General features: G+C 34.7%; 1 long non-coding RNA gene across 2 annotated transcripts in view; it reads left to right on the forward strand.

Annotated features, from left to right (window-relative positions):
- Window positions 1–24481, forward strand: part of LOC129146746 (uncharacterized) — a 421527-nt gene that overhangs the window by 351132 nt on the left and 45914 nt on the right. For both annotated transcript variants that reach the window (XR_008553891.1, XR_008553890.1), the window contains 2 exons: window positions 16751–16844; window positions 20309–20432. This is a non-coding gene — a long non-coding RNA (uncharacterized LOC129146746). The remainder of the gene's footprint in view (window positions 1–16750; window positions 16845–20308; window positions 20433–24481) is intronic.

Below are 24481 nucleotides of genomic sequence, written 5' to 3' on the forward strand. Positions count from 1 at the left end.
CATGCAAAGGCAGCAGCTAATAAAGTGGAAACTCCAAACACATGAAGTATGATAGTTTGCTTTAGTGCAGTTCAGAGAAAGCTTTGAGGAGCAATTTAAATAATTTTAATTAAAATATTTTCTACTTCAAACTACTCACTGTATATTTTCATTTCCCCCTGCATATAAAGGTGTCTCTTTCATAGGCACACATATTGTGTCAGTTACATTCTGTAGTTTTGTATCAACCTGATAATACTAGTTTTGTTCATTTATATTACAATTCCACATCTACTCAGCTGAAATACATGGGTAGGATTTCAGACAGTTCACTAGTTCAGCTGCATGGGTGGGCACCTACATTTAACTGTGGTTTGACCTCCAGTTAAGAGATCCAGGAAACTGCACTTCAGACAGCCCAGATTATAGCTCTTAGTAGTATCCAAGAGCCTATCATAGTTCATTTGGACTGTCACAACAAAAAACTACAGACAGAATAGTAATAAACACACTTATTTCTCATAGTTCTGGAGCCTTGGAAGGACAGGGTGCTAAGATGGTAGGATGAAGGCTCTTGTCAAGGTAGTAGATTTCTCATTGTATCTCTACATGTTGTAGGTGGCAGAGAACTCTCTAGAACCCCCTTTATATGACAGTAATCCCATTTACCAGCATTCTATACTTACAATTTAAGTACTTCCCAAAGCCCTATTTGCTAATACCATCACCTCTGGGGGGTTGGGATTTCAACATATAAACTTGGGACAAATACACATATTCAATTCAGACCATGCACAAAGGACCTTTCCTCCTATTTAATAAGGGATAGGGAAAAAAAAAAAAAAAGCAGCAATGAAACCTCAAGGAATTAAGGAAAAGTCATACAATTGTTCCATGAAGGTACATAAAGTAGAACTACAATTAATCTCAGTTCATATATTAAAACAAATAATATGGGAATTGAGAGGGGGAAAAAAGTAAACTACTCTAGAAATAAAACAATTGTGAAGCAAATGAGAGAATTAAAACATGGGATATACAGGCTGGAATAGTTGTAGCAAGTGATGACTCTATCTGAATGCTTTGAATGTAGTTACTCTCCCAGATTCCCTTAGCTGTGGAGACGCAGTTTAAAAGCTTTAACTGAACATTAGTTATGATAGAAAGCACTATAAGGCAGTGGTTTCAAATAAAAAAGAAGTGTATAAACATATATATAAATAAAATTTTCATTAAAATTAATTAGAACTTTGCATATAAATCTGGGTACATCAAAAATGTCAGGATATAATCTTTAATCTATTATCTATCTCTATACTTGTATATTTACTTGAACTTTACCTAAGATCACATTTGTAAATGATGGTACTCAGGGCCTCTCTTAGGTCACTTAATTACAATACATTAATATTTTAAAACATGTAGCACTTGAAAAATTTTAGATGGCTGAAACTTTAGGTGCTTGAGTAGAATAATTTGCAATATGCTGTAACTGTACAGATTTTTCACTGCAAATTGGACAATCAGGCTTACATTATTCATGTTTTAATTCTCACACACCAAGCTATTAGATTTACCCAATCCTACAAAAGAAGAGAAAGCAGAAGGACTATGTGTGGGTCAGGAGGCATAGAGGGAAAGGAGAGAAGAAAAAGGAGAGAAAAAAAAATCTATAAATATAAGATGATATGATACTATACATAGAGAATCCCAAAAACTCCACAGAAAAACTAATTAAACTAATCAATCAGTTTAGTAAAGTGGCAGGATACAAAATCAATGCACAAAAATCAGTAGCCTTCCTTTACACAAACAATAAATCTGAAGAAGAAGAAATCAAGAAATCATTCCTTTTATTACTGAAACAAAAAAAAATCAAATACCTTGGAATCGACCTAACAAAAGAAGTAAAGGACCTACACAAAGAAAACTATAAAACACTGTTAAAAGAAATAGAAGTAGACACAAAGAAATGGAAAGACAATCCTGCTCATGGATCAGAAGAATTAACATTATCAAAATGGCCATCCTACCAAAAGCAATCCACAGATTCAGTGCTATTCCAATTAAAATTTCAATGTCATTCTTCAAAGAAATAGGAAAAAAATATTGATGAAATTCATATGGAGCCACCAAAAATCCTGAATATCCAAAATCCTCTTGAAAAAAAAGGGGGAATGGAGGCATCACTCTCGCAGATTTCAGACTATACTACAAAGCCATAATAATCAAAACTGAATGGTATTGGAACCAGAACAGACACATGGACCAATGGAACTGAATAGAAAACCCAGAAATAAACCCACAGATTTATGGTCAACTAATCTTTGACAAAGGAGCAAACAATATGCACTGGAGCAAAGAAAGTTTGTTCAATAAATGGTGCTGGGAAAACTGGGTAGCTACATACAAAAGAATGAAACTTGACTACTACTTCACACCATGCACAAAAACCAACTCAAAATGGATTAAAGAACTAGACATAAGACCTGAAACCATAAAATATATAGAAGGAAATATAGGTGAAACACTACATGACATGCACCTCAAAGACATATTTACAGATGCATCCCCCAAAGCAGTGATAGTGAAGGCAAAGATAAACAGCTGGGACTACATCAAATTAAAGAGCTTCTGCACAGCAAAAGAGACAACAATCAAAACAAAGAGAAACCCCAAGAGAAACCCCACCGACTGGGAGAACATTTTGCACACAACACTAATGATAAAGGACTGATCACAAAAATCTACAAAGAGCGGATGAGACTCAACAAAAACAAAGAAAATAATCCAGTCAAAAATGGGCAGAAGAGCTAAAAAGAAACTTCTCCAAAGAGGAAATGCAAATGGCCAACAGGCATATGAAAAAAAGTTCAACATTACTTGCAATCAGGGAAAAGCAAATCAGAACTGCAATGAGATACCATCTCACACCAGTGAGAATGGCACATATTAAAAAAACTAGCAACAACAGATGTTGGCAAGGATGTGGATAAAAAGGAACTCTCCTGCACTGCTGGTGGGAGTGCAAAATGGTCCAACCACTATGGAAAGCTGTGTGGAGATTCCTCAACCTACTAAAGATAGAGCTTCCATATGATCCAGCAATTCCACTCCTAAGTATTTACCCAAAGGACACAGAAACATTAATCCCAAAGAGCACCTGCACCCCTATGTTTATAGCAGCACTGTTTACAATAGCTAAGCTTTGGAAACAACCCAAATGCCCAAAAATAGATAACTGGATCAAGAAGATGTGGTACATATACACCATGGAATATTACTCAGCATTCAAAAAAGATAAACACATGCAGTTTGCAGCAACATGATGGAGCTGGAAGGGATCATGCTCAGCGAAATAAGCCAGAAAGAAAAAGAAAAATACTGGAGGGTCTCACTCATAGCAGGAATCTAGAAAACCTAAATAAGGGACCAGGAAAAAGAATAGCTATAAGAAAGAAAAAATCAAAATCAACAAACAGCTATGAACCACTTTGGGGGGAGGGGCGGGGAAAGGAGGGATTGGGGTCAAAATAAGGGGGTTGCAATTGTGTGGGGAATATAAAAATAAAATTTACAATAATAATAATAATAATAAAAAAGAAATCCAGAAAAAAAAAAGAAAAAACTGCAAATATAACCACATCATAACAAACTACATAAACTGTGGTATGGTAGTGGGTGAGTCCTTTTTGTCTTCATTTCTTTGAATCTCTGCAACATTGGGCATTGTTAGGTACAGTGGAGGCAAATAATGAAGGCTTATTATACTTAACCGCAGCTGACATCTTGACAAATAACTTCTGAGGTTAATGAGGTCTTCACTAGTTTTTCAACCTCCTAGGGACTTTACAAAGAAGAAATGTAAACAAATGATGTATTTTTAAAAGTTTATTTGAGCTGAAAATTGTCTATGTGGTAAAAGCACATGTTGAAGTGAAGTAGGAATAAGCAGACAGCTTAGAATAAGAAAACTGGGCCCAGCATTTATGTCATAGTAGCCTAATTCTGAACTAGCAATATCAGGAAAGATATGATAACTCAGGTGCTAACTATCACTTTCGTCTACATCACAATGTCTTTGCAGATGCACCAAATTGTCATTCTGTTTTTACTAATATAAGTATACATATGCATGTTAATATAAATATATATGCATACACATGTATGTTTACATTGCACTATAATATCTCATTTTTCTACTGCTTATACTATTTTGAAATTTCTTATATGAAGATCCCCTCCAAAGTGGATTGTTCTTTCTTATGGTTGAACTTTGGAATTCCATTGAGTGAACTTTGGAATCAGATTCAACTCTTTTTGAATTCTAGTTGGACAATTTTACAGTGGATAACTGGTAAATTTTTTCAAGTTCTTTTAAGCTTCAGTTTCCTCATCTTTTAAAATTATCATAATAAAACACTCATGATAAAGATAGAAAAGACTGATGTATAAATTATCAGTAAAATATCTGGCACATATTGGACTCTTAGCATCGTATTTTTTAAAATTGTAATAGTATGAATTTTATGCAGACCAAATTTGATAACCTTCATAAACACTAGATTGTAAAATGATTGTTCAGATAAAATATTCATTTCTTACTCTGTTTTATAAGAATGAATGTCACTTTGAAAATTAATTTTCTTCTTGTTAAGTTGACTGTTTCACCTTTTCTTTTGTGATAATATCTGACTTAATCAAATTATTTCTACCAGTCTTTATGCTATATACTCTATAGCTTATACAGTGGAAATCAAATATACTCTTTGGGAGCAGTTAGGGCATTTTAAAAAGTGTTCTATAAATTGATGTAAGAGGTAGTATACTATAGTATAGGTACCTTGGAAATATAGTTAAGTCTACCCTTTCCTATATGGTCCTAAGATAGCTAATCAGAGTTTTATTACTTAAGTAGTGTGATTTAGCTATTACTTTAGTTTTCTGTTTAGAATTGTTTTTTTTTTTTTTTTTTTTTTTTTACTCCAGTCTTCTGGATGCTAAAAAAAGATGAATGAACATTACAAGACAGAATAATTATGTTGGATGGATACTACTGTAATAGATGTTAACAGAAAAATGCAAACAGAAAAATGAGAAATAAATTATGTTTTTAAGACCAATTCATACTTTTAACTTATATGTGTGTGACATTATGGCTAGTTTTCAGAATAAAAACGTATTCTTGAAACAAGGTACATATCATTATTACTTTTTATATAAAGATTTATTTATTTGTGATTACAAGATCTGGGGTATAGGCCAGAGGTGTGGGAGTTGAGAGGATTCACCAGAGACCGAGTGGGGAACAGAACAGGCAGGTAGACCAAAGTACTCTGCTGAGGGGAACAGCGGGCGAGTCAGGAGAGGTCTGCTGTGCTATGTGGATAGCTCCCTGGCTGGGTATCAAACTCACACTGCAGAGGCTAAAAATACAGTTTGGATATATATTTACTTCTAAGAGATCTTGTCAGGTTTCTGAATCCAGATTTGGGTCTACACCAACAGTGTGTATTTATTTCCATTTATTTATGATTCAAATGAAGCTAAGAAAGCTGCTTTGACATGGCTAGTGGATTGAGATAGAGTTATCAGACACAGAATGAGTGGTCCAAAAGGAAAGAAGAAAAAGTACAATACTTAAATGTGAATTTCCTTAGAATAATACCAGATTAGATAAAACTTCTTTGTTCCATGCATAACAAAAGTGAGTTTTATGTTTTTGAAATGAAAGATTAACCCCTTTATCTTATCAGTATCACAGCCTTTAACAAATTCTAATTGATTAAGTACCTCACTAGTCCTACTGAAAATAGATCTACACTGGGAAAGAAAAATCTTTATATAAAACCTAAACATGCAATATTCAATGTAAGCTTAACATATGTTAAGGAAATAACTACTCCCTTCTATAGCTGTTTTACAGAGCATCATGAAACATTTCTCTCATGTTAAGCTTTCTTGAATTTTTACATACACAGTATCACAGGGCTTTATCTGGGTGATGAACAGTGCAAAGAATATAAAATCCTTACTAATCCCTTCTAATCTTTTTTCAAGATTGAGATTTTGGAACATTTCAGTTATTAAAATTTGTCACTCAAACTTTATTTATATCTAAGTTAACATTTGAATAATCTTCCATGTCTGGAATGTTTACACAGTAAAGTTCATTTGAAAAATAAGGCAATTCTTTAGACATCTATTCAAGTGAAAGTCAAAACAAGGTTACCCAATGTTATAGTTCTTTTCCAGAAAATAAGTTATCTTTATTTAAATATCTAACAGGAATCTTTCAGGCTAAGAAATGGTATCAAACAATACCCTAAGTATATAAAAGTCCATCATTATCAAGATAAATTGCAAAAAGCTAGGGTAAGCTCTGTTGTCATTTTATGGCCATCTATATCTAAATGTTGTAGTGTCCCATTGCCAAACTGAGTGCCTACTTGTGGAGGAAATACTCCCCTAAACAGATTTCATCTGTTGTTTTATCACAAATACATACAAAAGATGGATTTTAATCGACTTAATACTTTTAGTTACTTTTTACTCCTTTTTATTGTGGAAATTTGTGCATGGTATCCTATTATAAAGTTCAGCTTTATAATCTTTTTTAATGTTCTTTGATAATGTCAAAGATAATATGAAATTGTGTCCCTTAGATATAGGCATTAAATATCACAGCACAATGTAGAAGTAACATTATTGTGGAATTTTTTTTTTTTTTAATTTCTGTTGAATTGTGTCAGCTTAGGAAAAAAATGGTTTTATTCATTGCATGACCAAAAATCATCAATGCTTTTACCTATAAAATCAGAAAGGTAACCTAAATTCCACAGAAGCAGCAAGCTGTCTCTGGATCACAGCTAGTAGTGGGGATCGAAATCCACTAAAGAATACATTGTTCCCCCAAGTGTATCAAAGGCTTATCTACAGCAAATCATTGTTATCAGGAAACATATGTTCAATGTTATAAAAAAGAAGCAGGAAGGCCTCCCTGGTGGCGCAAAGTATTAAGCACCGCACTATGAAGCAATCCGCAGCCTCTGCAGCACCAGTTCGATCCCCAGGTAGCAACCCACATGGCACAGCAGACCTCTCCTGACTCGCCCGCTGCTCCCCTCAGCAGTGTACTTTGGTTGATCTGCTGTTCTGTTCCCCATTCTGTCTCTGATGAAACCTCTCACCCCCTGCACCTCTGGCCTATACTCCAGCTCCAGCTATTTTATGCATAAATAAATAAAAATCTTTTAAAAAAGCATGAAATATTAGTGCACAACTGAGAGGTACCCCAGAACTCCCAGATTTTCACACTCTAAAACAAGGCCCTGCCATCTGCTGTATAAAGACAAAGGAAGGATACTCTTAATGTGATAGATCTTTAATAGAATTAATGTGAATAGAGAGGAAGGAGAATAAGGTTCCTTATAAGAGTTTCCCTATAAAACCCCCAAAATTAACCACCCAGCATGAGCAAATGTGAAGTCTAAAAGGGTCAGCCCAAAAGCTTACCAAAATTCTAAGGCACCTTCTGGAAGGGAACCCATAGGAAAGGGATTCTGAAGCAGGTTCCAGAAAGCTGGGACAAAAGGATATGCCACATCAAGAAAATGGCTGGCATTGTCAGCCTCTCTAATGTCTCTCACCCATGTGTCTCTTTTAAGTCTCTATAGATCTCTCTTCCACGAGTTTCCTCTAAGTATTCTAAGTCCCTGAGTACCAGTCAAGCTGGAGAGGCAAGTTTTTTGTTGTTTTTTTTTTTTTGGCCCATCTTCCTTCCATGGTATATAACTTTACCTGGCTGCTCAGCTCTACCCATAGTTCCTATGAACTTGTCCAAGTGGAGGTGGGGAACATAGCACCTTTCAGTAGTGGAGGTGTATCTGTAACAGAAATACTGTGTTTGCATGTTTTTTTGCAATTAGTTAATAATTCATTTAAGTTGAACGAACACGCACCCTCACACCCAGTGTGTGTAGGCCCAACAAAATGACCTTTGTTTTCAGTAAATGTACTATAGATGTCTATTAAGAAATCCATTTTCAGTATGTTCATTGGATGTATCTACTAGTCATATTAAGCTCTGATTCATAAGAATAAATTTATCTTGAATGCTTAGTATATAAAAACTACTTTTGTAGGTGTGGTATCAATATAAACATGAATGGAATACGATACTTATTTTCACATGTTCATATACTCTGCTAGGATGTTTCAAATAGTGATGAAGGAAATCCATGAAAGGAAAATATCATTGTATAAAAAACATTAAAATTAGAGTCATAAAAAATTGACTTGACTTACTCCTGCTTATTAACTGGTTCACTTTGGAAACCTACTTAAATTCTCTAATTCTCATTATTTTTGACTCTGTAAAGTGCTGCTTTGTTGTAAATAATGGTGGCATAACTCTTAAATAATAAATGCTAGCAAAACCCCAAACACAAAATTAAAACTACCTCCTTTTGAAAAGCTGTATTAACAGAAATAATATGGATAATACATGCTCAGTGTATGGACTTTTAGACCTCAGTAAATGAATGTTTGGGATACTATTATGATATCCACATTTTATAAGATGCGAATGAAGTATTCTACTCAAAATGGATCAATTTCATGAGATGACACTATCTAATCTACCTGTCACTTTGCTTAATATCCTGAATATACCTCAGATATAGAATTTTTGAAAGAAAATATTCAACATAATAAGATCAAACAATTATTTATTCCCAAATTGGTATTATTGGTATAGACAAGTGCCTGCATTATTGCAAGATGTATGACAGACAAACATGACAAATTTTTAAATAAAAATATTCTGCTTTTGGTAAAAGTTCTTTAGAAAGAAAAGAAAGATAACATTTTAGAAACTTATTCAGGTAGAAGTCTTTCTAAATTTAAATTTAAAATAAATAAAACTACTCATTTTATTGTGTCTACCATAATTAAGTTCACTTTGAGAACAGATTTTTCTGAAGTATTTACTGTTAATTTGCTTCATAAAGTTTTTAATAAATACAGTGGGTTTGGTGTCTCCAAAAAGGATCAGAGAGACTTTTCTCAAAGTATCCAGAGTAGACCTCATATATTAGGTTTTACCTTGGTGTGGGAAACTGAGGTCAATCATGGACTATGGAACTTAGGAAGTCTCTTATCACTACATAAAAAAATGAAGATTATTTTTAAGTTCAAATCTGTAAAGGCCCTAAAGGCTGAGAAAAAGTATTTGTCTTTGACTCAATCTTTTGCCCATCCCCCAGCCAAAGAGCAAACCTATCTTCTCTTCCTTTTTGAAATCTAAAGAATATACTTTATGGAAGGGGAAGTGTCATACACCTTAAATTCATCAGTGATCATGCCCTATCTATCTGAGAAAGTCATCTTTATAAAATCACCCCCTTTTTGTATGTCCTGTGAAGTCTCACCATCTCTGTCCCCAATGCCCTTGGTCCTGAAACATGAGATACATATCCCTGGTCCACTGTAAATTTCTTTAGTAATTACATGTATATTATTGACTTGATTTTTCCTTGCTAACACATCTGATGATGTTTTGATTACTAGTTTAGCCTGAGAAGAATCCAGATTAGGGAGTGGGAGTTTTCCCCCTTTGCCCCAACAATACATATTTTAGGTTTCCATCTAGAAAAAGAAAAAAGAAAACATCAGTCATACAGTACTCTTTAATCTAGAAAAGTTCTACTATCAGTTAAAGATTGATATATGAAATAAAACTTTGTCATGAATCCCTGATTGTAAGTAAATTAGGCTGTGTCAGTCTGGGAAGGAAAGGGGATATCAAAGCTAAGAAACCTTTCTAGAAATTATTTTTCATGCCTTGGGTTTTAAATCTTGGAACCATTAACAAGAATGGTCTGGATGATCAAAATTGTCCATAGATTCCAAGGGATTTTATTTATTGTACAGTTATCTACATTGAATTTCAATTCTCAAGAGCAATTTTTTTCACACTCTCTGATTTTCAGACACTCAGGGAAAAGTAAAATGCAGGATAAAAATAACATTAGTCTCTACATTGATGCATCAGTTATGCTTCATGAAATACCTAATGTAGCCTTTGATTCACCAAATCCCAAGAAACATTTCACAACTCCATACTCTGCCCTGACACTGGGCCCATATTTGTCAACTGCTTATATCTATGTGTGCATGTGTTCACTGAGGTAGTATTAATGAGAACAATTGCCTTTGTGATACCATTATTTGAAAATTATGTACTGATGTTACTCCAAAGTAGTGGGTTGGCATCTCCCAACAGCAGATACCAGGGTGCCTGAGGAAACAAATGTCTCTGGGCTGTGTGCCATCTGCACATACATTCCAATCTTAACCTCTCTAGTCTTCTCTGTACTTAAAAATCAAACACAGGTGATCAGAGTCAGAGATAGTAAGGACTGTAATTTCTAAAATCAAATGATTCAGAACTGTATAGTTCTTTTAATTATTTCATTTTTTAAGATATATTCATTTATGCATACAAAAACTGAGGTGTAAGCCAGAGGTGAGAGGATTCACCAGAGAAAGTGGGGAGCAGAACATGCAGATCTACTGAAACACACTGCTGAGGGGAGCAGCAGGTGAAACAGGAGAGGTCTGCTGTACCATGTGGCCAGCCAAGGATCGAACTTGTGCTGCAGTGGCAATAGCTTGATAGTGTTGTCTTTAACCCCTGTGACACCAGGAATACCCTAATTATTTTGTTTATATTCTATAATCTTTGTAATAAAACTATTTTTGAAAAGTAAAAGTAGTTCTTATAAATTATGCAAATGTTAGACATTTTTAAAGAAACTAGATTTTGAAATTTAAATTTATTTATAAACATGGAATCCTATTAATGTACAACTTTTGCTCCCTTGTATTATTTTTAGTGGGAAGAATGAGGGTAACACCGGGATCTTCAGCCTGCCTCCTCTAAGTGGGTTCTGCCATAGGCCACATAAAGACAAAATGTACTCTTAGTTGTAAGACCTTCAGTAGAAAAGAATTTTAATAAAATTAGTGTGCAATAGAGAGAAAAGAAAGAATATAGTTGAAACAGTTTCCACATCTAACACTCAATTTCCCCATGCCCCCCTGGGTAAATACCCAGCCAAACAGCGTTGGCACAAAACAGAGCCACTCAGGCTCAAAGATATGTCATAAGTCTAAGGTATCATCCAGTGGGGAGCCAGGCAAGTCTAGAAGGAAAAGAACAAAATCAAAATACATGTCAAGATAAAAGCTGCCATTGTCAGCCTCCCCACAGGTCTTTTACCCATATCTCTTTCTAGTGTCACTTTCCCTGAACCTCAAGTCCCTCAAGTCCATGACTTAGAAGCAAACACCATGTCTTCTTCATGTGTCTCTCTGTGCTTTGTGCCTCTTCCAGGTCTTCATCCAAGTGTTCTCCTGGTCTTCTCCCTTCTAGCTTTCTCTCCCAAGTCCTTTATTAGCTTCCCCTCCCTGCTAAGCTCTACCCTTCTTTAGGTGGGGTATATAACCTGGAACCTTTCCTTTCTATGGTGATTACACTATTATGATATGTCATAAAGGAGAATAATAGATTTCCATGATATGCAATTGTTTACTAAAACAAGTTTTCAATGGATACATAGGAAACTTCAAAATTATATCATATAGATATATATTATTTTACCAAACCCCTGTGTTAATTCACTTTTGTTACCTTATGCCAATCAAACCATGGGAGTGAGACTTCCTTATGATTTAAAGGAAAAATATTTGTTAAAAATAAAGCTGTGGGGCCTCCCTGGTGGCGCAGCGGTTGAGAGCTGGCTTGCGAAGCTGCCTGCGGCCTCTGCAGCGCCGGTTCAATCCCCGGCTGCTCCCCGGCCACTGGAGGAGGGTCCCACATGGCGTGCAGACCTGCCGCCCGCTGCTCCCCTCAGCAGTGTACTTCGGTCCTTCTGCCTGCTCTGCTCCCCGCTCTGGCTTGGTGAATTCTCTCACCCTCCCGCGCTTCTGACTGTACCCAGTGCTTGTATAAATAAATAAATAAATAAATCTTAAAAAAAAAGCTGTGATTCCATTAAATTGTTCTTAACAGAAAGCAACTGGAATCTTAAAAAAAAAAAGGAAAATTCAAGTTGAGATTTTAGTATATATGCCATTATCATTCTTCTTAAATTTCAAAATTACATTGGAGATATTTTCCATGACATGAAATATTTTATTAAAAATTGCTTTTAATGGATACACAGATTGTTCAAATGTAATCTTATGACTTTATCATGAATCACAATTAACTGAAAATTTCCTAAATCAATACATATTGTAAATTTATGTTATCTCAAAAAAATTATATCTGTAAGAGAAGTGAAGTAAAAGACTGAAAATAAAATATTTGAAATATTGGTCATTTAAAATCTATATTTTATATAATTAATTCTAAATTCCACTGTGTTATAATGCAACTTAGTGAATTTAGAAAAGGTCTGTAACTATAGGAGTTTCTTAAATTGGCTTCAGAATTTATATTCCCCCCCAGGTCATCTGGCTTTTTTCCTAGTTTAATGGAATTATTACAATGCAAATGTTCTTAAAAATAGTAAAGTTAACTGTCTCATTCTGCCAAGGAATTTCAAAAAAACTAGTTTTAGAACTCTGTTACTCATCTGCAATATGCTTATCAGAGAAGGCAGAAAATCCATTTATTAAACAAAAATTAAATGGCAGTCCCATGCAGGTGAGGAGATGTTATAAAATCCATGTCGCGGAAGTCTTTCCTCCTCATGTAGGTCATCTCTGAAAATTAATTCTCATTGCCTTATCTTCCCCCAATCCTCTGCTCTACAAGTTCCAACACAAATTTTACTTAAATAACTAATATGTGTTTACTCAAACTTGGCCAAAATTCACATATTAAATTATAACAAAAGACCTGTGTTTTCTCTGGATTTCCAATGTCCATTTACCCATAAATTTAACTATTTGTGCCATATTCTATATACACCATAATAACAAATATGTTCCTTCTTTAAATGATACCCAAATGTAACCATTTCTCAGCACCACTATTAACTCTTATCTAGACTTTTCTTTTGCATGCCATAGTCTATTACACTATTAAAAATGTAAATCTGATTATGTCACCCTTTGTACTTAAAAATCATTCAGAGAGATTCTAACAAAGGCAAATCCTTACTGTTATTGAAGTATATAATCATCTTCTAGTATTTTTCTGATGTAATAATTTCCTCCAAATCCTCTCTCCAAGTTTCATTCATTCTGGTCATTTTGTTATTATCAAGTAACATTGATCTGGTAATTTTGTTATTATAAAAACAGATAAATTTTGTGCTCCGGATTGGGACATCATCTGTTGTTGCCCTTAGTTATAAATGTTCTTTCCCCAAATATCTGCATGCAATCTACTGCAGTCATGTTCACTCAAAAGACACCTCTTCTGAAAGGCCATTCCTAGCAATAGTTTACACAGTAGCATACACCACACATACACACATACATACACACATTCATACATGTGGATGTGCACACACACATGCATGCACACACACATGCACACCATGCATATATCATGTGTTTTTCCTTGCTCTGACTTAATTTCCTTGAGACACTAATCAAAACATAGCAGTACATGATTTAATTATGTAATTTAATATATTTATTTTTTATTATACCCTACTGTGTTAGGTCTGTAAGGTTAAGGACTTTGTCTCTTTACTCAATGCTTATGCATGCTACCTAAAAGATTTCTTAGTATAACTTCCCGTATGTAAGCCTCATTTTCCTCGTCTACAAATCAGTGAGTTCAATTTTTAGGAGGCCTTTAATACTTGAAATTCTGAAATTATGATAGGTAGTTAAGAAAGACTTCTAAAAAAGAGAGTGTATGATTGAACAAGCATTTTACGTCCATCGATACGATGATTATGTGTAGGAAAGAGAATGGGTAGGTGTGTAAATGAACTGTTCCTAAGAAAATTAGTTTGGAAACTTTTAGAATAGATTTCATATTAAGTTTTTCAAATTCAAATTAGAATGGCAGCAGTGCAGGAAACTAATGTACTAAAATTAATTATGTGGTTTTTTTGTTTTGTTTTGTTTTAGTTTTTTTTGTTTGTTTGTTTTTTGTGGGACCCTCGCCGTTGGCCAGGGAACAAACCGGCGCTGCAGAGGCTGCGGGCAGACGCTGCACCACCAGGGGAGGCCCTAAAATTAATTCTGTGTTGACCTATATCTATATATGTATCTTTTACCTTTATCTTAATCTTCAGTTCATATATTACTTTTCTTGAGTTCCAGACTCAAGAAACACATTAAACACATTAAGAGTTTAATAGAGGACAAAAATGCAAAATAATAATAATAAATAATAATAATTGTCATTGGAGATATAAATACAATGAAGTTAAGTTTAAAACTAATATGAATAATATTTTTAATATTATATATCACTGAATTTATATGTAGTAACGACAATGTATGCTCATTTTACTATACATTTTTGTGCATCTGTTAGCATATAGAGGCTATCAGGAAATGCTGAATAGTAGCAAATGCAAAGGCAGGCTGCATATTTCTGCTCTAATCTATTTTCAAAATGATATGCAAAATCACTTCTACTAAATATTGCTTAAATTGATGATGTAGTCTCAATATTGAATTTTGTAGGATTTCTACTTATCACAGCAGATTCAAATTTTAATCTTTGGTTTAGAACAACTCCTTAAAAGCATACAGTTCATCAACATCCTATTGGGTAAATATTTGATAAATCTTAATCACCTGAATTTTTCCATTAGGAGCTATTTATAACTATAGCTTTAATTTTGGAATAAGTCTATCTAAGCAAATTGGGCATACAATACATACACATATAAGCATTCTGGCTTTTAGTTTACTTGATTTATTTTGGATCAAAGCATACTTCCAGGGGAAGCTCCTGTGTTATTGATATGACTATCAAAAGAAAAGACAATCAGTGCATTTTGGAAGATGAATAAGTTATGACAAAATTAAGAAGCTGAGACAGTTATTTTCAAGTATTGCATCCAAAATGGAAATTTCAGCTTACACCTCAAATATGTAGGTGAAGCATGGTGGTGAACCTTTTGAATATTAGAAAGACAATATTAAGAATTAATTTAAGTAATAATACCTCACTCTACAAAATGAATATTGCCTAAGAAGCTAAAATATATTTCATAATTAAGATTTAGTACCATACTGTAGTTTATCAGAGTCATTATACTTATATAACAACAATATATATTATTGAAAAGATGAAGTGAAAGTAGCTTTATACAAAAGATATTTCTATGTTTTGGGGAGAGAGTCAAAAATTGTTGTGCATTCAACATATAGAATCATTTAAAAGGAGACAGTCAATTTGCAGTCAGAATTTTATTTATAAAAATGGATTGAGGGCCTCCCTGGTGGCGCAGCAGGTTGAGCGCAGAGCTGTGAAGCTGTCCATAGCTTCTGCTGCATGGTTTCGATCCCCAGCTGTCCAGGGTGATACCCACATGGCACAGCAGACCTCTCCTGTTGCTCCTGCTGCTCCCCTCAGCAGTGCTTTCGTCTACCTGTTCTGCTCCTCCTGCTCTGTCTCTGGTGAATCCTCTCACCCTTCTGTGCCTCTGGCCTGTACCCCAGCTCTTGTACGCATAAATAAATCTTTAAAAAAATGGATTGAATATGAAAGATGATACATAACATTTCTTTTGCAATGAACTTTTGAATCATCAATACTTTCTTTGTCAACTCTACTCCAATTATCCATGTAAATGTGTCAAAGAAATTTCACTAATATTAATGACCACTTAGGATATGAACACATATTTTATGTAGAATGCAGAATCACAATGCTCTTCATCATCAAATACTCTTCACACTCAGAGTTTGGGATCTATTTCTCTAGCACCCTGGAGTCTTAGTTGACATTGTGACAACTCTGATCAATAGAGAGTGGCACAAGAGCTCTTTCAACATGTACCAGTATTCACTGAAGGATGTATCAGGGTTTACTGTGAACACAAGAACAGGAAGGTGCTCCAGGGAGAGAGTAAGCAACTGTATAAAGGGTCTGAAGTATTGCACTATGTATGGTATATTTAGGAATTGAGAACTAGCTCAGACTGGTTAAATAATTTCATTGAAGGAGTGAGAAGCAAAACTGAAACTGAATAGGTGGGCCTTTGCATGTATTGCCAGATGATAAAGAACTTTTTTTTTTTTTCATGGGCATTTAAATATTTTTATTTACATTGTTGAATATTGTTTTATAAAATATGTACTTTTTTGCAGCTTCTTAATTTCTTTTTTTATAATAAATTTTATTTTTATATTCCCCATACAATTGCAACCCCCTTATTTTGACCCCAATCCCTCCCCTCACACCCCCTACCCCCATCGAGTGTCTCTGGTTCATAGTTTTTTGTTGATTTTGATTTGATAAAGAACTTTTGATGCATGTTAGGAAGCTGCTGAAGGATTTCAATTAAACATCTGATCTCTAGCATACTCCGTTTTGAAAAAGCAAATTGAAAATAATATTCATGTTGGAATTCTGAAAGAAGTACTTATGGAAGCCATAGGGGAGTCATGGCAAAGATCTAAGGAAAAGATAATAAAGACAGTAGGAGTGTGTAGGAAGAGAAACATTCTAAACATGATTCAGAAGCATAAATAACAAGACTTACTAATTTATTTCATATCCATTAAACAAAGAATTTCTAAATTTAATTTACTCAATTATTTTATTCCTTTGGCTTGCTAGACTTCCATGTGGAAGAAAGTCAGAAGAGTACTCCAAAGTGTATGGTCAAGAAAATTGGAAACCACTTACGAGCTTGAGAAAACAATTTTGTCAGGTTGGTTTGAAATACCTTTCCTTCTTGACACTAGTATAATTCTCAGAATTCTCTCTCTCTCTCTCCCCCCCCCTTTCTTTCTCTCTCTCTTTGGTGTTTGACTCCTATTGCTTTGATAATGGCATAAAAATTCATACAAAGCTGAATATTCTCCAACCTTGAGAATGGGGTATATTATGTATTCTACTACATAAAAATATTATTGGACTTTACCATCTTTATATATTTTTAAGGGAATTTAAAATGATGAAATGAAAAAAAATATTGACTGACTTTGGAGAAAATATACTCATCTGGGATCCAACAGCATGTAACACAAGGCATATATATCTTTTCATTCTATCTCTAATTATTGGGTCCAAACCCTGATGATACAAAATATTCTAAAAGAATCCTGGAGACAGGTAGTTGGGAAAATGAAAGGATAGGAAAGAGACCCAAAAAGTAGAAAAATAGGAACAGATACTCCAAGTTCTAGAAAAAATTTGCAAAGAAGATATATCATATTGATATAGAACATACAAGAAAACACTTAGCATTCTCATGAAAGGATGATTGATCTAAGTGTAATTTCTTAAGACATCGAAATATATATTTTTGTTACATTGCTGACATAGTATGTCTATAGCATGAATTAGAATAGTGGCTCTCAACATGCCATATCCAGACCATCAGTATCACTGCATCTAGAATATTGTTACAAATTCAAATACTCAGTTTCTAAATCAAGACAATGAATCAGAAATTCTGGGAGCTGAACATTCTATATTTCAAAAAGTCCTATGGGGACCTCTCTGGTATAACAAGGACTTAAGACACAGCATGATGAAGCTGTCCATAGCCACCGCAGCACAAGTTCGATCCCCAGCCAGGGAGGTGACCCACATGGCACAGCAGACCTCTCCTGTCATGCCAGCTGCTCCTCTCAGCAGTGCATTTCAGTACATCTGCTTTTTCTGCTCCTCACTCTGTCTCTGGTGAATCCTCTCACCACCAGCATCTCTGGCCTGCACCCCAGCTCTTGTATGCATAAATAAATAAATCTTTAAAAAAAAGTCCTATGAGTGATTCTAATCTACACTATATAAGTACCATAGCTCTATAGACACCATACTCCTTGGTATAGCAAAGTGTATTTTGAAATCTATCAGATAGGTTCTACTGACAAGTCAAATTTTCCATGTCACTTTGAGCATGCACCTTAAAATCTTTGGCCTCAATGTTCTTTATAATGTGAAAGAGTTACCATTAGGGCCCTTATGAAATAAATGGGTGGGGTAAATTACTTTTATATTGTCGAAGAGGTAATTGAAGAGCTGTAAGACCCTGTATGATCAGCCTTCTCTCTACTAACTCTACTACTTCTCTGAATACACCTCTTAGACTCTCTTGTTTATCATTCCTTCAACCACACTGACTTTCTTGCTGTTTTTTAAATATTGCATTCACAATATTTTTTTAAATATTGCATTCACAACTTTTGGTTGTTCTTTTTTTCCTCAAATATTTATTTATGCATACAAGAGTTGGGGTACAGGCCAGAGGTTTGGGGTGTGTGTGAAAGGATTCACCAGAGATAGAGTGGGGAACAGAACAGGCAGATTGATGTAATCCACTGCTGAGGGGAGCTGCAGGTGAGTCCGGAGAGGTCTGCAGTACCATGTGGGTGTCTCCCTGGTGGGGGACTGAACTCACACTGCAGTGGCTGCAGACAGTCTCAGAGACTGCATCTCAAGCCCTTGCGCCACCAGGGAGGCCCCACAACTTTGGTTGTCCTAATTTTTCTGGAATGCTTTCTCTTAGAAAAACTGATAACAAAGTCACTTCCTTCAAATCTTTGTTCAGATGTCAGCTCCTTAAATAGATGACTATGTTTAAAATATAAATAAACCAAAACATTAGAAATGGGGAGAAAAAAGGACTGATATGTTGATTACCTCATTTCATATTATAACCCTCTACACTACCTATCCTCTTTTTACTGCTAGATGTTTTCAATTTTCCATAGGACTCATAAACTCTGAAATTACTGTGTAACTATTTATATTGATATTTATCTCTTTGTCTCCTTCCTCCAACCTATATAGTATGACAGTTTCAAGGACTTTTATTTTATTTTTCCACTGGAGTATTTAATTTTATAATAGTTCTAGGTTTTTCAAAGGAATGGATGAATATTGCCATAATAATATGAATAATATTTATATAATTCAAAATGATGTTTCAACCTTTTAGAAATTGGATTAATGCAGATATATTTAAGCTCTCAAACTGACCACTTAATAATGAATAATTAATGCAGCTTCATCTAAGTCTCTGGGATATACTTTTATGCAACACTTCACTTAATGAAATGCTAACACCCACTGAAATTTCCACTGCTATCAGTACTATAGAATGATATCTTAAATACTAAGGAACAGCAGATAGTGCTACATAAATATTGTCAGGGTACATAGAGTTACTAGATTTTTAATATAATTCTTTCCTTCCTTCCTTCTTTCCTTCCTCCCTCCCAGCCTCCCTCCATCGATCCTTGCTTCCTTCCTTTTCTCCAGAAAATATTCATTGACTACATTCTGTGCTACATCCATTTAATGCAATGTTAGAGCCATATTTTAACAAATGAATATATAAAATACTATTGTCTTTTGTAATATTCTGAGAGAAAAAAATAGAATGTAAGAACAGAAACTAAATGGAAGGTAACCAGAAACAATTGTCAGGAAGACACTTTGAGAGGTTTATTAGGGTTAACATGACAAAATGCCACAATTTGAATGGTTTGAACAATAGAAATGTACTAGTTCACATTTCTGGAGGCCAGAAGTCCAATCTCAGTGTTGGCAGCCTTGCTTCCTTCTGAGGGCTATAAAAGAGAATCTGTTTCATATTTCCTCCTGCCTGACTTCTGGTAGTTTTCTGCCAATTATCTGCACTCCTGACTTTCACCCCAAACTCTGCCTTCACATTCATATGACTTTCTCCTGGTATGCATATATATGTTCAAATTTTCCCTTTTGATTGGGGCCCCTATCTACTTGATGGAGTGCCTATTCCCACGGTGTCCATGCCTCTCCAGTATGACTTAATCCTAACTTATTAATTACATCTGCAATGACATATCCAAATAAAAATCATGTTCTGTGTTACTGAAGGTTAGAATTTCATCATATGAATTCATAAGGGGTACACAGCTAAACAATAAAATGAGACACAGGTGTTATGGACTCATCAGAGTATCTAGATTCCAGGAAGAGAAATCTCTGCACTGGACCATGTGCTTTAGTAGGCCCAAGTTGGTTCTCCCCTGTGCTTACCTTTGCCTCCAGGATAAGGAAGTCATGTAACAAAGAAGTTGTGTTCACCAGAGTATCATGACATCTTTTCTCAATCATATTCTGGGTATCTGGGATTGTGGGGTTTTTTTGTTTGTTTGTTTTGTTTTGTTTTTCTTTTGGTAGAAATATGCAAGTGCTTACAATTTGGAAGGAGAGATAAAGTAACTTCAAAACAGCCATTTTTCAGTTACTCAAGGCCAAGCTGACGAGTAAACAGAATGTATTGAAGAGAGCTCATATCTAATTGGTGAGTGCAGAAAATGTTTTGTTTTGAAAAGGGGTGAATGTTTTTATACAATAAAGGCTTTAAATTTGGAAATTCTTACTAAAATCAACATTAACATGTCTATTTGCCAAGAGACAATATATATTCATATATGATTTATATACATATAAGTGAAAATAACATCTTAGATTTCAGATATCTTTGAGGTATCATATATGTGAATACTACTTTTTAGCATATGCTCAATGAATCTTATAGTGACATGCAACCTAGTCAAGCAACAGGACCTTATGAAGGAAACATCAATTTATATACTTTCAGGAAGACTCAATGCTGAAACTCATTGATTTAGTTGATGACAAATTCATTGACTTAGTGTACCCTTCCAGGTTTCAGTGTCCTCATCTGCAAATAATTAAGAATGGAAAGACTAGTGGTGTAAATTTTCTTTACTTGGCACAGCTTTCAGGAAACTCAAATATGTAAAATCAGTAAAACATATTTTCACTCTAGTTAAACGTTAAAGGGTCGAAGGCTTCCTTCGACATCTATTAAGCACTAAATCAGACCTTTCTGTACTCACCTATCTTTTCAGTTAGTTATTCTGGTGGCACTTTTAAATATTTTCCTCTATCTTCATGCACATATACTGACAAATCCTTGTCTTACACTCATTCTGTGAACTTTCTGTCTCCAGTTATGGGGCTTTCCTGGTAAGTCATGAACAACCATAAGGGAAAACTTTGACTAGCTCAACATGGAAGACACTAGATTCATTTTCTCTTTCCTTTTCTTGGTGCAATCACTTACAGAATCTCTAAATGGATATTTTAATGAGAGAAAAGAAAATCAATTTTTCCTATGTCTTGTAGTAACCAGTTAAGCAATATAACCTCATATTAGGTCTCTTTCTTTTTCCCTAATTACTCAGACTTTTCTCACTCCTTCTCTCATGAATTATCCCTTTTGCTAGGTTAGCACACAAAAGTCTTTGCTTTAAACTCAATTTTCAGGGGCATTTAGAGTTAACAAAGACACTGAGTAATTTTACAAATCCAAACTATAGCTCTTTAGTAATACCTCTGAGAGAAAAATTTGGAATCAACCATCACTAAAATCTCATCATTAATAATATAGTAGCAAGCTAACTTGATACATAATAATGTGCATGTCTACTTATTAGCCCCTCTTCTACTAGAAGATAAATCATTAAGCTACAGGGTTTTTTTGTTTTGTTTTGTTTTGCTTTGTTTACTGCTATATTTCCAGTGATACTAACCATTCTCATTGTCATGCATTGACAATGAATTTAATTGGATCAGTGAGCATATGTTATATATTCTTTAGCTATGAACTCCATGGCTAAACATACAACTTCATCAAGAGAGAAACCCAAGTGTAAATGTTAGGTATCACAGACATTTATCTTAGCATCTGAAAAATTATTAGAACATGTCTTCACAACCTATCACCCCCAACTAATTACCAAATGTTATTTTAAGAACTTCATTGTTTTCAATCCCAAGGGAAGAATTTTTCTTCTTTTCTCCATTTTATTTTTCAATTAAAACATAAAAATGAAAAATCTTCAAGCTTACAAATAGATTTCTTTTGTGCTGTCAAGCAACAGACTCTTATGCTGCTAGTTATAATAGGACATGTGAAAAATAAATTAGTTTAACTGTGAATACTCCCTTGAGTGTTTCTAAAATGGCAATTTTATGTTTACAGGTCAAAATACTAGATAATGAGTTTTGGTCATATTTGTAAGGTTAGAATAATTTAGAACCAAAAATATCCCTTGCATTTCACAGCATACTATTTTAAAGATACTTAATTCAGTCCAAACTGCTTTTGAATTGTTGTATGATTCATACTAATGGGTAGAATATTAAACCTAGATGAAAATACTACAGATAAAATGAACTTAAGAATGCTTCAGACAATTTGGCCTCAACCAATTGAGTTTTAGGTATACAATTAGAACTTCACTTGGTGCTTTTTGGTAATTGAATATTAAATTGAATTACCCATAATAAAAATGTATGGACTGTTAGAGTGATTCAGTAAATTCTTTATGGAATCTCTACTATATGTCAAACATTGGCTATCTATCTTCAAGGAACACAATCTAGAGAAAGAGAAAACTTCAAGTAATATAGGCCCAAAGTACTCTGTGCATAAAATGGAAGAGGGAAAATATAGAGGGAAAGCTACTTATTCCTATTCAAATACTCTACTATCTTATCATTTCATTGGATTTACCTTAACATCTCATTCAGAGTAAAAATAAAAGTTCTTTAGTGGTTTTTATCAGGTCATCCTTACTTGGGTTTTATTTACTGTCTGTTTCCTTGTTTTATTGTGTTCAAGAAACACAGGTTTTCACTGAATTCTTTTGTAGATTCTATGTAGATTCTTCATTCTACTCCTGAATGTTTTTCCCCAAAGAGCCACATTTAGCTTCACTCTATACCCCAAGTATTTGCTGAAATGTAATCTTCTCCAGAGATCTATCCTAACCACCTTAATTAAAACTTCACCAGTCCTATACACCTTCTAATACTGTCTCATCTCTTTCTTCACTTTAAACTACAATATTACCTTCTAACATATTATGTATTTTGCTTACTTATTTCACTTACTGTCTTTCTATTACCAATAGAATATAAACTTTTAGAACCAGAATATTTTGTCTCCTTTGTTCTCTGATGTAATCCCACTATTCCTGGAACAAAAGAGTTAGTCAGTTAATATTTATTGAATGAATAAATGTGTGAATATAATTATAGGAACTGAAAAATTGAGTGAATGAATAATGAATGAAAGAATACAAAGATTTCTGAACTGGATTTGAAGTAATAGTTTTCAAACAGCAAAGAAATAAAAGCCTAACTGAAGTTGGGGAACTAAGCAGAGCTTGATAAATAGTTGCTATGTAGATGCAGATCACTCTGCTAATTAAATGGGCTACATGATCAGGTCTTTGCTTATAACTACACAGCAGCATTAGAAAGTTCAGAGGTAGGAAGACCAAGTACACTAAGGAATCAGATATGAGGCCCTGACACAGTGCAGGTAGAGTAGAGAAGTTTTGAGCATTTCTACGGAATAACTGACAATTGAAATTGTCTGGTGAATGACATGCTCACAGATACTTTACCCAAGTAGAACTTGCAACTCATGTTGCTGAAAATATGAATAATGGTCAGCAGAACTCTTTATGGGCTGCTAGGCTCCTTTATAATGAAAATAACCTTGAAATTAATATTAGTACATTAAGAACCCTGAAGATCTGATTCATTGCCCAAGTAGAGCAATTATAGTAACACTAATAGAGTCTATACCAGGTAAGGAAGTCTTCATTTATTGAATAATTAACAGTGGAGATAGGATATTTCCTCTTTTTTTTTTTAAGAGTTATTTATTTATGCAAGCACTGGGTACAGTTAGAAGTGCGAGAGGGTGAGAGAATTCACCAGAGCCAGAGCAGGGAGCAGAACAGGTAGACTGACGAAGTACACTGCTGAGGGGAGCAGCGGGCACGGCCGGAGAGGTCTGCGTGCCATGTGGGACCCTCATTGGTGGCCGGGGATCGAATCAGCACTGCAAAGGCTGTGGGCAGATTTGCAGCCCAGAGTTCAACACGCTGCCCCACTAGGTGAGGTCCCGGATATTTCCTCTTTTGATGCTGAAAAAGCTTTGCAAAGCAGGACCAGAGATAACAGTCCTGATCCATAATCTTGTGCAATTATTCCTTTGTCTTCTTCCCATATGAGACATAGATCAGGGAGTAGGGAAACGCCATTCTACAAATATCTAAGATACAAACAAATAGTCCCTTTAAAAATCTTTAGTTGGGGGGAAAAAAAATCTTTAGTTGGGGCCTCCATAGTGGTGCAAGGGTTTAAGATGCAACCTGTGAAGGTATACGCAGCCACTGAAGCACGAGTTCAATCCCTACCCAGGGAGCTACCCACATGGTGCAGCAGACCTCTCCTGACTTGCCCACTACTCCCCCCCTTAGCAGTGTATTTCAGTCAGTCTACCGCCTCTCTTCCCATTCTGTT

This window comes from Talpa occidentalis, unplaced genomic scaffold (assembly GCF_014898055.3).
Source record: "Talpa occidentalis isolate TD23 unplaced genomic scaffold, MPIMG_talOcc4v2.1 talOcc4.4, whole genome shotgun sequence".
Taxonomy (NCBI): domain Eukaryota; kingdom Metazoa; phylum Chordata; class Mammalia; order Eulipotyphla; family Talpidae; genus Talpa; species Talpa occidentalis.